The following is a 16,579-nucleotide window of genomic DNA, read 5'->3' as shown; positions in this document are numbered from 1 at the left end:
AAGAAGAGTTGGTATGTTCTATCCTGGTGTCTTGACCAATATTTATACCTCATTCAACTTCACAAAACCAGATTATCTGGTCATATCACCTTGCAGTTTGTGGGAGCTTTCTGTGTTATTACATTAGCTGCCATGCGTCCTCCATCTATGACAGTGACTACACTATAAAATACTTAATTGACTGCAAAGGACTTTAGGACATCCAGATCAGGAGATCAAGGGTTATGGGGAGAAGATAGGAGAATGGGGATGAGAAAATATCAGCCATGATTGAATTGCGGAGCAGACACGATGGGCCGAGTGGCCTAATTCTGCTCCTATGTCTTATGGTCTTATGGAGGTTTTGAAATGTTTTTTTTTTCAAAAAATCTTGTAAAAAATTGTTTACTTTCTGACAGTTTGCACATTATTTTTTCCAGAGGTGAAGACTAGAATCCCTCATGAGAGAGAGTTTCCGTGATCTTGGTTGACTCAGCTGACAGCTGGGTGGGTTGTTGAGAAATCATGGACTTTTGTGGATGCATCTGCCATTTAGTGTGCAGTGTGGTGTGTTTGCCCACAGTTGGCTTGTTAAGTCACACGTACCTCATACTTACCCTGAATGTTACAGAGTATAAGACAGATATTGTAACTGTTTTATCATTTTGACCTAATAGAGCAAACTTTATTTTTGTTTGTTCAAAACCTGTGAAATCATGTGTGTCTGTTCAATGAGCAAGTGTCTCAAATCTCCACATGTTTAACTACTTTAAACAAAATGTTATTTGTCCCAAACCAAATCTTACCAAAACCTTGGGCATCTGGTCAACAATTGTAATTTTTAAAAAATTTGTTCAAGGCTAGGTCGGCATTTATTACCCATCCCTGCGGCATTTAAGAGTCAACCAAGAGTCTTCGTATTGTGTGTCGATAAGCTTGCTCACCTTTGCGTCAGCAGTGGTCTGTGGATAGTCATTAAAGACAGGTACCATAGAATCCATAGAATCCCTACAGTGCAGAATGAGGCTATTCAGCCCATTGAGTCTGTGCCAGCCCTTGCTTCAATACAGCACCCTACCTAGGCCCAATCCCCCAATCCTAGCCCCGTAACCCCACCTAATGTTTCGGGCAATTTAGCATGGCCAATTCACCTAACCTGCACATCTTTGGACTGTGGGAGGAAACTGGAGCACCCGGAGGAAACCCACGCAGACACGGGGAGAAATTGCAAACTCCACACTGACAGTCACCCAAGGTCAGAATCAAACCTGGGACCTTGGCGCTGTGAGGCAGCAGTGCTAACATTGTGCCATCATGCCACCCCGAGTGAGTGACTATCCTCTATATCGAACCAGCGCATCCACTGTCACAGTGATGAACATCTGCTAATTCAGCAGAGGCAAATGGGAAGACATTCTCGGTCTTAAAAGACTCAACCAAACAGCTTAGCACTCTCTGAGGCATCAGAGGATCTGCATTATTTCAATCTCAGTAGAAAAAAAATGTTTTTCTGAACAAAGATATCAATTCAAATTAGGACTTAATGACTGCATCGAAAGAAAACAAGAGTACTCTTCAGCCTGTAACATTTTGTGATCATGTGATGCTCAAATTCAAGGAACACGAGCAAAATCCCAAAAACTGTATCCTCAAGCAGGCTTCCAAATGAAACAAAAAAAAACAGAAGGAAATTGAAAATAAAATCGGAGGAGTCATTGAATAGTTTCTGTTCAGAAAACCCTACGATACGCATTCACACTGGAACACAGCTTAACTACTTTGCTGGCCTGGTGTTGTGACATTCAGTTTTTATGCAGCTTTCTTTGAACCCCCTACCAACCCATCCTTATGCTAAAGTCAAAGGCCCTGGGAAACTTGGCTCAGATTAACCCATACTAAAAAACCAAGATTGCTGCATTCAAAGGAAACTTTTTTCCCCCAGTCCCTTTTCTTTGAACATTATGCATAGCAAGTGACCAGAACAACCTCCAGAAAAAAAAAAATCTATATCCGCTCGCCACTATAGCAAACAAAGGCAGTAGCAAGTAGCACGAGGCAGGATCTATCAATAATACTTGAAAAAGGAACAATAGTCTGCCAGATGAAAGTTCCAAGCAATCTCTTTGGCTCAAATCCTTCACCGAACAACATATTTGGAAACAAAAAAGGATAAAGGATTTCAAAAGAAGAAATAAGGTACCAGTCTAAACGTTATTTGTTATAAATTCAATTTAAGAGTTCCCACCACGCCGGGAAGTCCATGCTACTCACAATACGCAACAAAATGAATAATATAAAAAAGAAAATAAACTGTCTGAATGAAATAAACTTCCATCAAAGGTCTTTAAAATTATGAACATACTGTATGCAGCTGTCTCCAGCAAAAATAAAATAAATGTAAAAATCAAATGAAACAAACTGTACAATAGCCTTCTTTAATCAAGCCACTGACAATGTAATCTTAAACCAATTAGTGTTGCAATTTGTTGACATTAAGCATCTGGAAGTTAACGTAATGACTTCCTACACCCTTGTAGCAAGACAAGAAAATCACTTGCTCTGCCCTGCCTTTTAATTCTGACTGCTGAAGTGGCTGTTGGCATTCTGGAAGACAATCACAGACCACTTACATATTTGCCTTTCAATGAATAAGCCTACTGTATGAATCTAAAACTGTAGGACTCGTTTTCATTTCTTCTTAATAAAACAAGTTTCCCATCTTTAAAATCTGTAAGTAATTATTCCTTGAGATTTCACAGACATTGAGGACTTGTTCTGGAGTCAGGTTCGCAGAATCGGGAAAATTCCCTGAAGGATCCAATTTTCATACCAGCAGGGTGGGAGCAAACTGGTGTCGGGCCCTTCAACCCTGGAAGGAGTGCAAAGGAATTTACTGGGGCTGCACAGTACTGAGGTAAGCTGTTTGAAAAGCTTTGTCCAAGTTACAATAAGAATAATAAGGCTGACTAGCCCCAACATCCCGTACACCAACCATGCAAACTCAAGCCACCTCATGCCCTTACATCCCCCTATGCCAAATTAGAGCTACCTCATGACCCCACCCATGCACCTTCTACACCCCATGCCAACTCACCCAGAGGGCAGATCTCAGGAGTCATGCTATACTAAATAGAAACAGTCTCACTTTAAAAAGCCGATTTGATACATTTAAATCCCTTCAGGTGTTTAATCCCTCATAAAAACAAACATTTGTATTCACACCCCCAGTCCAAAGACAGCTAATTGCCTTTTCACCACATGGAGCTGTCAATCAGTAAACTTATAGCCACCAGACCACCCCCCACCCCCCCCCCCCCCCCCACCCCCAACCTCCACTGTGACAGTGGTAGGTTATGGAAGCAATCAAGCAATATTAATCTTATGATGACAATCATCCATGTCAACAAATATCTAATGAAATTACAAGCACTGAGGGCGGCATGGTGGCACAGTGGTTAGCACTGCTGCTTCACGGCACCGAGGACCCAGGATCGATCCCAGCCTCGGGTCATTAAATTAAACCGTGTGGAGTTTGCACATTCTCCCCATGTCTGTGTGGGTCTCACCCCACAACTCAAAGATGTGTAGGATAGGTGAATTGGACACACTAAATTCCCCTTAAAGAAAAAAGAAATTGCAAGGATTGATTTTGTTCAACTGAGAGTCACAGCTGCATTTATTCATGTGCTGCTGCCTTCATCAACCACAGATGTGTGAAATATGTCTTGGTCGTGTCACACATTTCCTCCTCTTTCCCTCCCTCCTCCCTCCCCCCACCTGCCCGCCAACCTGGGAAAAATAATGGGTGAAGGGTTCAGGGGCATGATTTCTGGAATTGAGAGCACTTTGGCTAAGACGTGGAGCCCTTCCAGCTGCCGTTGGCCGGCGTGAATCCCGCCCCCGCCGGTTGTCAAAGTCTCCGGTACCGGATATTCGGCGGGGGCAGGAATCGGGCCGCGCCGGTTGGCGGGCCCCCCCGCTTGAGTCTCCGGCCCGGATGGGCCGAAGTCCCGCCGAGAAATTGCCTGTCCCGCCGGCGTAAATGAGAGTACCTATTTACCGGCGGGACAAGGCGGCGTGGGCGGGCTCCAGGGTCCTGGGGGGGGCGCGGGGCAATCTGGCCCCGGAGTGTGCCCCCACGGTGGCCTGGCCCGCGATCGGGGCCCACCGGTACGCGGGCGGGCCTGTACCATGGGGGCACTCTTTCCCTTCCGCCTCCGCCACGGCCTCCACCATGGCGGAGGCGGAAGAGACTCTCCCCACTGCGCATGCGTGGGAAACTGTCAGCGGCCGCTGACGCTCCTGCGCATGCGCTGCCCCGACATGTCATTTCCGCGCCAGCTGGCGGGGCAACAAACGCCGTTTCCGCCAGCTGGCGGGGCGGAAATCCCTCCGGCGCCGGCCTAGCCCCTCAATGTTGGGGCTCGGCCCCCAAAGATGCGGAGCATTTCGCACCTTTGGGGCGGCGCGATGCCCGTCTGATTGGCGCCGTTTTGGCCGCCAGTCGGCGGACATCGCGCCGTTTGGGGAGAATTTCGCCCCACGTTTCTATTCTGGAGGATTGTCTTATTGAGAACTTGGACGGTAAATTCACCAATCGCACACTGCCAGTAGAGAGTAGTTGAAAAAGAGCATAGAACATAGAACAGTACAGCACAGCACAGGCCCTTCAGCCCACGATGTTGTGCCGACTATTTATCCTAATCTAAGATTAACCTAACCTACATCCCTTCAATTTACTGCTGTCCATGTGCCTGTCCAAGAGTCGCTTAAATGTCCCTAATGACGCTGACTCCACCACCTCTGCTGGCAGTGCATTCCACACACTCACCACTCTCTGTGTAAAGAACCTACCTCTGACATCTCCCCTATACCTTCCCCCAATCACCTTAAAATTATGTCCCCCTCGTGACAGCCACTTCCATCCTGGAGAAAAGTCTCTGGCTATCCACTCTATCCATGCCTCTCATCACCTTGTACACCTCTACCAAGTCACCTATCTGCCTTCTTCGCTCCAGTGAGAAAAGCCCTAGCTCCCTCAACCTTTCTTCATAAGACATGCCCTCCAGTCTGTCATGATATGTAGACACACACAATTATATACAGACAAGCAGCTAATGGACACAGAGAACAGGACATGACCAATAAGCAGGCAGGACACTCAGGGGTGGGATCTGACTATAAAAGACACGCGGCACTCACACTCCGCCTCTTTCCACTGATGAACATCTAGAGTCAAAGGTGTTGCTACAATCTCACACCTCCACCACGTGACTAAGAGCGAGTCTGGTTCAGAGTAACCACACTTAAGTTAGCAAAGAGCCGAACTCACAGAGAACTGTGCTAACTGTGCTATTAGTTCAATAAACCTGATTGAACTAACTTCAAGGTCTGGAGTATCTTACTGATCTAAGCTGCATCCAGTTGCAGCCAGTGTTAGACCAGTGTACCTAACACGACACAGTCTAGGCAGCATCCTGGTAAATCTCCTCTGTACCCTCTCCAAAGCATCCACATCCTTCCTGTCATGAGACAACCAGAACTGGACACAATATTCCAAGTGTGGTCGAACTAGAGTTTTATAAAGCTGCAGAAAAACCTTGCGGCTCTTTACCTCAATCCCTATGTAAGCCAACACACCATACGCCTTCTTAACAACCCTATCAACCTGGGTGGCAACTTTGAGGGATCTATGTACGTGGGATCTTTCTCTGTTCCTCCACATTTTTTAGAATCCTGCCTTTAACCCTACATGGCCAAAGCTTTGTAGCATCATTTCATGACAATATATTCCCTTAAAGTGCAGTTCCCTGATGAATTTACTGATGGTAACCATCTAAAACAAACCAAAAAGCCTATGATGCTTTATACGATAGTTAAAAAATAAATTTTCAAGGAGAAAATATGGCAGCTCATTTTTTGTCCCGATATTCAGGACTACAAAAATACTGCTCCAGTGGATGTAAATAAGCTTTAGAATAATCAATGTCTGCATGTGACTTGGCTTACGATTATGCCAAATCTAGTGTCCATAGAATCCTTACATTGCAGAAGGAGGTCATTCGGCCCATCAAGTCTGCACCAACTTTCCTAAAGAGCACCCTACCTAGGCTCACTTCCCTGCTCCATCCCCATAACCCCACCTAATCTGCACATCTTTGGACTGTGGGAGGCAACCACAGCTCTTGGGAGGAAACCCAAGCAGACACGGGGTGAACGTGCAAACTCCAAACAGATGGGTCACCCAACGTTGGAATCGAACCTGGGTCCCTGGGAGTTGCGAGGCAGCAGTGTTAACCGATCCACCAATTGACACAACAAAGTTCCAAGAAGAGTAGTCAATGCACGATCCATAGAGTACAGCAGCAATGTTAGTGAAAACTGGTCGCCTGAGCAAGTTAGCACACTAGCCTTTTCTCTTACTACTAGTGTCATACAAGGAATAGGTTACAATAGGCATGAGCTGATTTACATTGTGTGTATGGTATCATTAAATTGGCAATCTAATTGCAAAAATGATTGGTGTATCATACTGATTGATGGAGTATGTTACAAATTGAGACACAGTAAACAAAGCAAGCAATGTGTTGAATCTGAACTGAGAGTGCTTAAAAGTGACACCAGACTCCCAACACAGGAATCTGTTCTGTACCTTTGATTACTCCCTCCATCTGAGCAACCCAAATGTTCGCCAAGTTAAACAGAATGAACATGCTGAGTCATTGGACATTTTTTTAAGATCAGAGCTGTTCTTGAAATGTTGGGTGTGCAAGGAAGAGAAGGAGAGAGAAAAGGCATAAGGCTGCTTTTGCTGTTGCTAACTTGTATCATTGCGTCCGGTTATTATTAATACACTTTATTCTCAGTTCTAGACTCAGAGCCATGTTTCCAGACATTATTTTCCAAACTTACCTGGGTCTTTACAATTGGCACTCTTACAATTGGAACATAAACAAAAGTTCCTCAGTTAATGGAGACAGATAAAGAGCAGATTTTTACTGGCAATTTAGGACTGGCCAGTCCACCTCTTCACTCAAAAGTGGGAAGAATATAGTGATCTTATCAGAATAGTACTGAAGACATGTACTGCACCCCTAGCCAAGCTGTTCCAGTACAGTTACAACACTGGCATCTACCCGGCAATGTGGAAAATTGCCCTGGTGTGTCCTGTACACAAGAAACAGGACAAATCCAACCCAGCCAATTACCGCCCTATCAGTCTACTCTCCATCATCAGCAAAGTGATGGAAGAGATCATCAATGCTGCTATCAAGCGGCACACTTACTCAGTTATACCTGCTCACAGATGCTCAGTTTGCGTTCCACCAGGGTCACTCAGCTCCTGACCTCATTACAGCCTTGGTTCAAACATGGACAAAACCGCTGAATGCCAGAGGTGAGGTGAGAGTGACTGCCCTTGACATCAAGGCAGCATTTGATCGGGTATGGCATCAAGGAGTTCTAGCTAAACTGGAGTCAACGGGAATCAGGGGGAAAACCCTTCATTGGTTGAAGTCATACCTGGCACAAAGGAAGTTGGTTGTGGTGGTTGGAGGCCAAACATCTCAGCTCCAGGACATCACTGCAGGATTTCCTCAGGATAATTTCCCAGGCCCAAGCATCTTCAGCTTCTTCATTAATGACCTCCCTTCCATCATAAGGTCAGAAGGGGATGGTTGTGGATTACTGCACAATGTTCAGCACCATTCGCGACTCCTCAGATAATGAAACAGTCCATGCCCAAATACAACAAGACCTGTACAATATCCAGGCTTGGGGTGGCAAGTTACATTCATGCCACACAAGTGCAAGGCAAAGGATCCTACAATGGAGGATCTAACCACTGCCCTTGACATTCAATGGCATTACCAGGGCAGATCAAAGGCTAGGAATTCTACAAGGGGTAACTCACCTCCTGACCCCCCAAAGCATGTCCACCATCTACAAGGCACAAGTCAGGAGTGTAATGGAATACTGTCCACGTGCCTGGATGAGTGCAGTTCCAAGAACGCTCAAGAAGCTCGATGCTATACAGGACAAAAGCAGCCCGCTTGATTGCTCCCCCTTCCACTAACATTCAAACATTCCACCAACCACCGAACAGTGGCAGTCGTATGTACCATCTATAAGATGCACTGCAGTAACTCACCAAGGTTCCTTAGACAGCACCTTCCAAACCCATGACCACTACCGTCTTGAAAGACAAGAGCAGCAGATATGGCGGAACCCCACTACCTGGAGGAACCCCATCCAAGTCACTCACCACCCTGACTTGGAAATGAACCACCGTTCCGTAACTGTCGCTGGGGCAACATCCTGGAACTCCCTCCCTAACAGCACTGTGGGTGTACCTGCACCTCAAGGACTGCAGCAGTTCAAAAAGGCAACTCACCACCACCTTCTGAGGGGCAACTAGGGATGGGCAATAAATGCTGGTCAAACCAGCGACGCCCACATCCTGTAAATTAATTTTAAAAAAGAATTGAAGATTTTATGAAGGAAGTCTATATAAAGATTTGTGTTACACAAGGACTGCTTTGTTAGATTTATGTCTGTGTGGCTTAAGCGATAAATCTTTCAGTGAGAGTTTTGTATTTTTGATCCAATTATACAGGGCCTTGGTGAGACCACACCTGGAATAGTGTGTGCAATTTTGATCTCTTTATCTGAGGAAGGATGTTCTTGTTTTAGAGAAAGTTAAGTAAAGGTTTACCAGACTGATTCCTGGGATGGTGGGACTGACACATGAGGAAAGGTTGAGTTGGCTAGGATTATATTAGTTGGAGTTCAAAAGAATGAGGGTGGGGGAATCTCATAGAAACCTATAAAATTCTAACACAACTAGAAAGGGGAGATACAGGAAGGATGTTATCGATGACAGGGGAGTCCAGAAGCAGGGGTCACAGTGTAGGGGTACGGGGTAAATCATTTAAGACTGAGATGAGTAGAAATATCTTCACCAGAGAGTGGTGAGCCTGTGGAATCCACTACCACGGAAGGTAGCTGAGGCATGTTTTCAAGGAGGAGATAAATATTGGGGCCAAAGGGATCAAAGGATATGGGGAAAGTGGAAACAGACTTTTGAGTTGGATAATCAGCCGTGATCATACTGAAGCAGGCTCGAAGAGCCAAATGGCCTATTGCTGTTCCTATTTTTCTATGTTAACATGGGGAACAGAATTTTATCCTCCAATTAGATGAAGGGCAAACTCCTATCAAGTTTATAGATATTTTCTTTATAAAGTAGTGAATGAAGACTATATTATGCATGTCAGATAAAATTAAGGTTGTGTCAGCCCGAGGTGCAACAGTTGGGTGCAGGCTATGCCATGCAAATTTGCAATAAAGTTTTCCTCCCTAATATGAATACACCAGTGACCAAGCAAAATGGACGTAAGGAAAACAGGAGTCCACACATATCTAGATTAGTATTAGGTAATTCATAACCCTGTCTGACACATGGATGTTTAACAAGCTAGCATGACATCAGGCAAAGGAAGAAGCTCAAGCCAGTCTGGCTTCAACAGAGGTTTATTACCAAAGACGCTAAGTGCAGATTATTGTTTACTTCCACACTATCGCCCCTCACCACAGGTGGAAACTGGTTCTTATAAATTTGCCCTAACGCTTTCCCCAATTAGCATCAGCTGTTCTTAATCATAACTGGAGGCTGCAGCCAATTGTCACAGCATTTGCAACATAAACATGCCACACTCTGATGAAGCAGAACTCAAGAGGAATTCCAACTTCATGGCTAACTCTACATATAGCAGACCCACGGCAGTTGTTAACCAAAATTTGAATCTTGGTGGGAAGAATTCAATCTAGATAATCTTTTTGGCGGCTTTACTGCGAAGCTGCAATTCCATTCATCAATGTGTGATCACAATCAACAGGGATGTGCAGGGTAGGTGGGGTTATGGGGATTGGGTGGGGGAGTCGGCCTAGGTAGGGTGCTCTTTCAGGAGGTCGGTGCAGTCTGGATGGGCCAAATGGCCTCCTTCTGCACTGTAGAGATTCTATGAGCAGTGTATAACTTAATGACAGATGCTGTGTGAACCTGAGAGACAGATTTCAGAGGAATGGAAAGGTACTAATCCAGCAAATAGGAAAACCAGAGAACCCATAAACATTTACTCTCCACCAGGTAAAGGAGGTGAAAGACCAAGTGAAAGATCTTGCAATGTGACTTTTCCCCACGGATAGTGAAGGTTAGGTTCAATTATTCACCAAACTAACTGATGGAACCTGACAAAAATGAATTGTAGAAATTTGTAAAATCCTTTGCTGGTTTTTCTGACAACAGGAGGGACTAAAAGACCAGGGGCGTCATTTTCCGACCCCCCCAGAGGGTCGGAGAATGGCCATTGGCCGCCGTGAATCCCGCCCCCGCCGATTGCCGAAGTCTCCGAAGGGAGAAAAGTCGGCGGGGCGTTAATGGCGCCGCTGCCGTCGGAGAATGGCACGGGTCTGCGCAAGGCAGCCGATTTTTGGCCTGCCGATATTCTCCCTTCCGGATGGGCCGAAGTCCCGTCGACGTGATGACCGTTCACGTCGACGTAAATCAAACCTCCTTTTCATCGGCGTGACCCTGTGCTCCAGGTTCACGCCGACCAGCGTGGAGGTGAGTGACGGCCTGGGGGGTTGGCTCTGGGCGGGCGATGGCGTGGCCGCAGTCTGAATGTGTGAGGAGAGGTGTGTCTCGGGTTGTGTGTGTGTGTGTGCAGCGGGGGGGGGGGGGGTTAGAGTGGTCTGGGCTCCGGGGGAGTGCCGGGAGGGGGGTCCGTGCCGGGGAGGAGGTTGGGGGGGGTCCGTGCCGGGGAGGGGGATGGGGGGTCCGTGCCGGTGAGGAGGTTGGGGTCCGTGCCGGGGAGGGGGATGGGGGGTCCATGCCGGGGAGGGGGATGCGAGGGCAAGTGAGTTGGTCCACCTGGCCAGGTGCCAGCCTCCTACAGTTGGACCCATGCGGTCCATGCCACCTGGCTGGGGGGAGGAGGGGATATGGGCAATGATGACATGTCGTCGTTCCCCTCCCCCCCCACCAGGCCGTCATGTTTTCCGATCATCCAGCGATGTTGGCCGCCGTGGCGGCAGCCGCTAATGTCTATATTGCCCTGGATGAGGAGGAGGAGCGTTCCAGAGAGGGACACAGGCTGCCGCAGAGGGACAGGCGGCAGCCGCCCAGGCTGGAGGGACACCTGACCGACAGGACGAGGAGGGGGAGGAGGACGTCGCGGCCCCACGGCAACGGAGGCACCCGAGGGCGCCCCGTGTGTACCGGCCCCGGCAGTCATACCAGGACCTCACGGACCGGGAATGCAGGAGGAGACTCCGGATGAGGCGGGAAACCGTGGCACACATCTTCCACCTGCTGACACGCCTGTCACCGCATGGCACTGGCGGGGGACACCCTCTCCCCATGTCCGTCAAGGTTACGGTGGCCCTGAACTTTTATGTAACGGGGTCATTCCAGCCACCAAGTGGGAATTAACAGTATGTTAATTAATTATCAAGAACTATTAATGGAATTTTATCATTTCAGGGGTAAATGTAATCAAGGACAACTCGAAATGTTCACCCTGGCCATTCGTCCAGGCACATCCCTTGTCTTCACAGATTTGAAAGGATATGGTAAACAATTAGCTTAGCCAGTCACTACACTATCAGGTCCTCATTTGTTAAAACTGCTCACTATTCCTGGATCTTCTTGGAATGCAAAGCTGGCTTCCCCTCTTGATTGGAAATTGACTGTTTGAAACCCTCCCCTGTCTCCTCATCTCCCACAATAATTGTGAGGAGCTTGTGGGCTACTTTGTCACTGAGATGAAGTCCAAATGACCAGCTGGCAGTCCAGGTTTCACCTCCTGCCTAGCTCTGAACTCGTCTGCTCGCCTCGTTTCTCTCCTAATCCCGCATTCCCTCTCTGCCTCATCCTGTCCATGAAAGCCACCTCCCGCTCCCTTGACCCTATTCCCACAACTGCTGACTGTCCAATTTCCCTTTCTAATCCACAAGTTAGCTGGTATTGCTAATGATTCGTTCTCTGCAAGTACTGTCTTCTCTCCTCACCTCCTCAAAAAAAAATCAATGCTTGACTTTACGGTTCTTGTAAACTAACTTCCCATCTCTAACTTCCTTTTCTTTCCAAAGTCCTTCAGCAAATTGCCACCTCACAAATCCATGCCTATCTTTCCTGAAACTCTTGTGGGCTGGATTTTGTACTTTTTGGTAGGTGAGGAAGGTGGAAAGGAAACTGATTGGCCCACTTGTTCCTGTCCCTTTTATCTCAGCTCATCCAACAGGTGGGAAAGATGGTCAACATTGTGCCGTGAGGCATGATGGTAAAAGGCCAACAGATTTGTGTGTGTGGAATTTGCAGCTTAAGCAGAAAGATTTTCGTGGGAACCGCAGAATAACATCTTCACTAATAACATTTGGTTGTGGAACAGCGAGAACAAGACTCTCGCAAGGATGAATGATGCCTATTTGCTGGAGGATGGGTTAACTTAAACTTATAAAAAGCATCAGTTTCCAAGATATTGGCAGTGATAACCCTGGGACCAAATTGTAATGGTCCAATTGTAATGGTCCAGACCATGGACCATTACAGACATCACACATAAAAGTCAATGAACCTGGTGAAGTTCTTACTTGGTGTCCTAATGGAGACATATATACAACCATTAAGGTCCCATTAAATACAAAGGTGTGTATAAATAGTCCTTTAGAATTTCCTGAACTCATGCCCATTGAATGGCCAGAACAGCTAATTATCTCAGCCAACACCACGACTAGGTGCCTGCTATGTACATCAAAGGTTAAGTATGGGTGTGTTGGCCCTAAATCTAATTGGAAATGGCAGGCCCAGACTTTAGAAATATACTGTCAGGCCCGATGTGTGAGCACGATAGTGTTTATACCGTGTTTACACCGGTCGCACATGGCAGGCTGGTGCAAAAGATTAAATTACACGGGGTTAACTAGCTAGATGGACTCAGAACTGGCTTGGCCATAGGAGACAGACGGTAGATGTGGAAGGGGAGGGAAGAATTGGGGATATATATAAGTGGCTGGGGGGGCAGGGAGGCGAGAGGGTGGTGAAGATCAAGGAGAAATAGGAAGGGGAGTTGGGAGAGAAGATCAATTGGGAAGTATGGAGTGAGGCACTGCGTAGGGTAAATGGGACCTCCTCCTGTGCAAGGATGAGCCTGATACAGTTGAAGGTGGTGCACAGGGTGCATGTGACTCGGGAGAGAATGAGTGGGTTCTTTCAGGGGATAGCAGATGAGTGTGAGAGGTGTGGACGGGGGCCAGCGAATCACTCGCATATGTTTTGGGGTTGCGAAAAATTGGAAAGATTCTGGGTGTGAGTGTTCGCGGTCTTAGCCAGGATACTGGAGGAGGAGGTGGACCTGGATCCTTTGGTGGCGATATTTGGGGTTTCAGAGAAGCCGGAGCTCATGGAGAGGAGGAAGGCCGATGTTGTGGCCTTTGCCTCTCTGATTACACGGCGGTGAATTTTACTGAGTGGCGGTTAGCTTCGTCACTGGGGGTAACGGCTTGGTCGGGTGACCTGTACGACTTCCTGTGGTTGGAGAAGATAAAATATGAGTTAAGGGGCTCTGCAGAGGGGTTTGTGAAAGAGTGGCGGATGTTTGTGACCATGTTTGAGGGGCTGGTCATCGCGGGGGTTGGGGGGGGGGGGGTGAAAAAGGGGAAAACATTTGTACAGACTGTATAGTTAATTGCTGGGAAGTATGTTTCCAACAGTGTTTATTTGTTGTAACCTGTTTTGATACATGTTGGGAATAAAATACATATTTTGAAAAAGAAGACGAGGGTAGCAGTGGAAGAGTGTTTTTTCCGAATGGAATTCTGTAACTGGTAGTTTTCTGTGGGGATCAGTACTGGGACTGTACTGTTTGTAATATATATATAAATGACTTGGAAGAAAACGTAGCTGGTCTGATTAGCAAGTTTGCAGATAATACTAAGTTTGCTCGAGTTGCGGATAGTGATGAAGATTGTCAGAGAATACAGCAGGATATAGATAGGCTGCAAAATTGGGCAGAGAAATGGCAGATGGAATTTAACCCGGACAAATAAGAGGTGATGCATTTTGGTAGATCCAATTTAGGTGGGAGCTATAAAATAAATGGCAGAACCATTAGGGGCATAAAGACACAGAAAGATCTGGGCGTGCAGGTCCACAGATCCTTAAAAGTGGCATTACAGGTGGAAATGGTGATAAAGAAAGCATGCTTGCCTTCATCGGACGGGGCATCGAGTATAAAAGTTTGCAAATTATGTTACAGTTATATAGAACATTGGTCAGGCCACATTTGGAATACTGTGTCCAATTCTGGTCACCACACTACCAGAAGGACGTGGAAGCTTTGGAGTGAGTACAGGAAAGGTTTACCTGGATGTTGCTTGGTATGGAGGGTATTAGCTATGAGGAGAGATTGAACAAACTGGGATAGTTCTCCCTAAAAAGGCAGGCTGAGGGGCGACCTGATAGAAGTTTTGAATATTATTAGGGGCTATGGATAGAGTGACCAGTTGGAGGCTTTTTCCCAGGGCGGAAATGACAATTACTAGGGGGCACAAGTTCAAGGTGAGGGGGGATAGGTTCAGTGGAGATGTGTGTGGGATGTTTTTTTTTATACACAGCGGGTGGTTGTGGCCTGGAATGCACTGCCAAGTGAGGCGGCTGAGGCAGATACGCTAGCGACCTTTAAGACCTATCTAGATAGGCACATGAACAGACGGGGTACAGAAGGATACAGGCGGTTGGTCTAGATAGGACACCTCATCTGTGCAGGCTTGGAGGGCTGAAGGGCCTGTTCCTGTGCTGCACTGTTCTTTTTAAAAATAAATTTAGAGTACCCAATTCACTTTTCCGATTAAAGGGCAATTTAGCGTGGCCAATTCACCTACCCTGCACATCTTTGGGATGTGGGGGAGAATATACAAACGCCACATGGACAGTGACCCAGAGTCAGCATCGAACCTGGGACCTTAGCGCTGTGGGCCAGCAGTGCTAACCACTGTGCCACCGTGATGCCTTTGTTCCTTGTTCTTTGATATCATGGAGGAAATTAAGTCTGAATTTAAGGATTATTGGGAGAAATATGTGACAAATAAACAACTGTTGCCAAAAATATGGAGTTGTTTTTGCAAAAACGGGAATGATTGATGGGAAAATTATACACCAATGAATAATTATATATATATTTTTGTTTTTTTTAGATACACATTAATATAGCTTTAAATCGGTTGTTAGCTTTGACTTGAATGTCTGCTCAATAGGAAGAACTGGCTAAGGTTTTCTGTGATCCACTTCGCTCAATTCAGTGGGTCAAAGTTGGAGAATGATGGGAAAGATGACCAACATTGTGTCATGAGACATGATAGTAAAAGAGGACAATGGCCAACATTTAGCCAAGGGGTATGATGGTAAAAGAGGACAATGGCCAACATTGTGCTGTGAGGCATGATGGTAAAAGAGGCCAACGGATTTGTGTGTGTGGGGAAACTGCAGATTAAGGAGAATTACTTTTGTGGGAACCGGAGAACAACATCTTGCAAATGGACATTTCACTGATAACAATTGTTTTGAAAAAGCGAGCTCAAGGCTCTCTTATCCATTGCAGTTCGTCCATCGTCACAACCGATCCACAGCAGATGCTATCTCCCTGGTCCTACAATCAACACTCGAACACCTCGACAACAAGGACACCTACGTCAGACTGTTGTTCATAGACTACAGCCCCGCCTTCAACACAATTATCCCGACAAGACTAACAACCAAACTCTGCAATCTTGGACTTGACCCCTCCCTGTGCTGCTGGATCCTCACCAACAGACCGCAATCTGTCAGGATAGGTAACAGCACCTCCTCCACAATAGTCCTCAACACCTGGGCCCTGCAAGGATGTGTGCTCAGTCCTCTACTGTATTCCCTATAGACACACACGACTGTGTGGCAAGATTTAACTCCAATTCGATCTAGGAGTTGCGGAATATGTGGCTCTGGTGGGTCGTATCTCAAAACAACAGCGAATCAGACCACAGAAGGGAGATAGATCACTTGATTGCATTGTGTGCCGAAAACAACCTCTCTCTAAATGGTAGCAAAACCAAGGAACTGATCATCGATTTCAAGAAGCGCAGCCCGACACCACCATCCCCCACCCCTCCCCCATCTACATCAATGGCTCCGAAGTTTAAAATATTACAAATATTTTAAAATATAAAATATTATTTCAAGCTGTTTTTACTTGTGTTTAATGCAGTGTTCAGCCTAGCAGTTCTTGGCATGCAAATCTTGTGTGCGTAACAACAGCCTAATGTAAACTTTTCAATCTGCTAAGGCCAGATCACCTATTGAAACCAACTTAACATATTGAATGTGCAGAAAATTGAATCCTTACAGTAAAATAAAACTTACACTTTTTATAGTTGAAATGTTAAACAGTATTTAATTAACCAAAGCATGCGGCCATCAATTCACACGAGACAAAGAGTTGAAGTGAACAGTGGTTTTGATCAGCTAGATCTGTGCCTGCCTGCGTCTGCTCTATACTGAGTGCCGCCT

At 46.3% G+C, this 16,579-nt stretch overlaps 1 protein-coding gene and 1 long non-coding RNA gene across 4 annotated transcripts in view; one reads left to right on the top strand and one right to left on the bottom strand.

Moving 5' to 3' along the window:
• The window catches only part of scube1 (signal peptide, CUB domain, EGF-like 1), a 406,877-nt gene that overhangs the window by 328,395 nt on the left and 61,903 nt on the right, over positions 1–16,579 (bottom strand). The gene's annotated exons all lie outside the window — the stretch shown is intronic.
• Positions 2,052–16,188, top strand: LOC140395916 (uncharacterized). The gene is made up of 3 exons (XR_011936391.1): positions 2,052–2,175; positions 2,739–2,893; positions 15,636–16,188. It is a non-coding gene; the product is annotated as an uncharacterized lncRNA (long non-coding RNA).

This window comes from Scyliorhinus torazame, chromosome 19, assembly GCF_047496885.1.
Source record: "Scyliorhinus torazame isolate Kashiwa2021f chromosome 19, sScyTor2.1, whole genome shotgun sequence".
Classification (NCBI taxonomy): domain Eukaryota; kingdom Metazoa; phylum Chordata; class Chondrichthyes; order Carcharhiniformes; family Scyliorhinidae; genus Scyliorhinus; species Scyliorhinus torazame.
The sequence above is the reverse complement of the archived record's forward strand: the minus strand, read 5'-3'. Positions and strand labels throughout refer to the sequence as shown.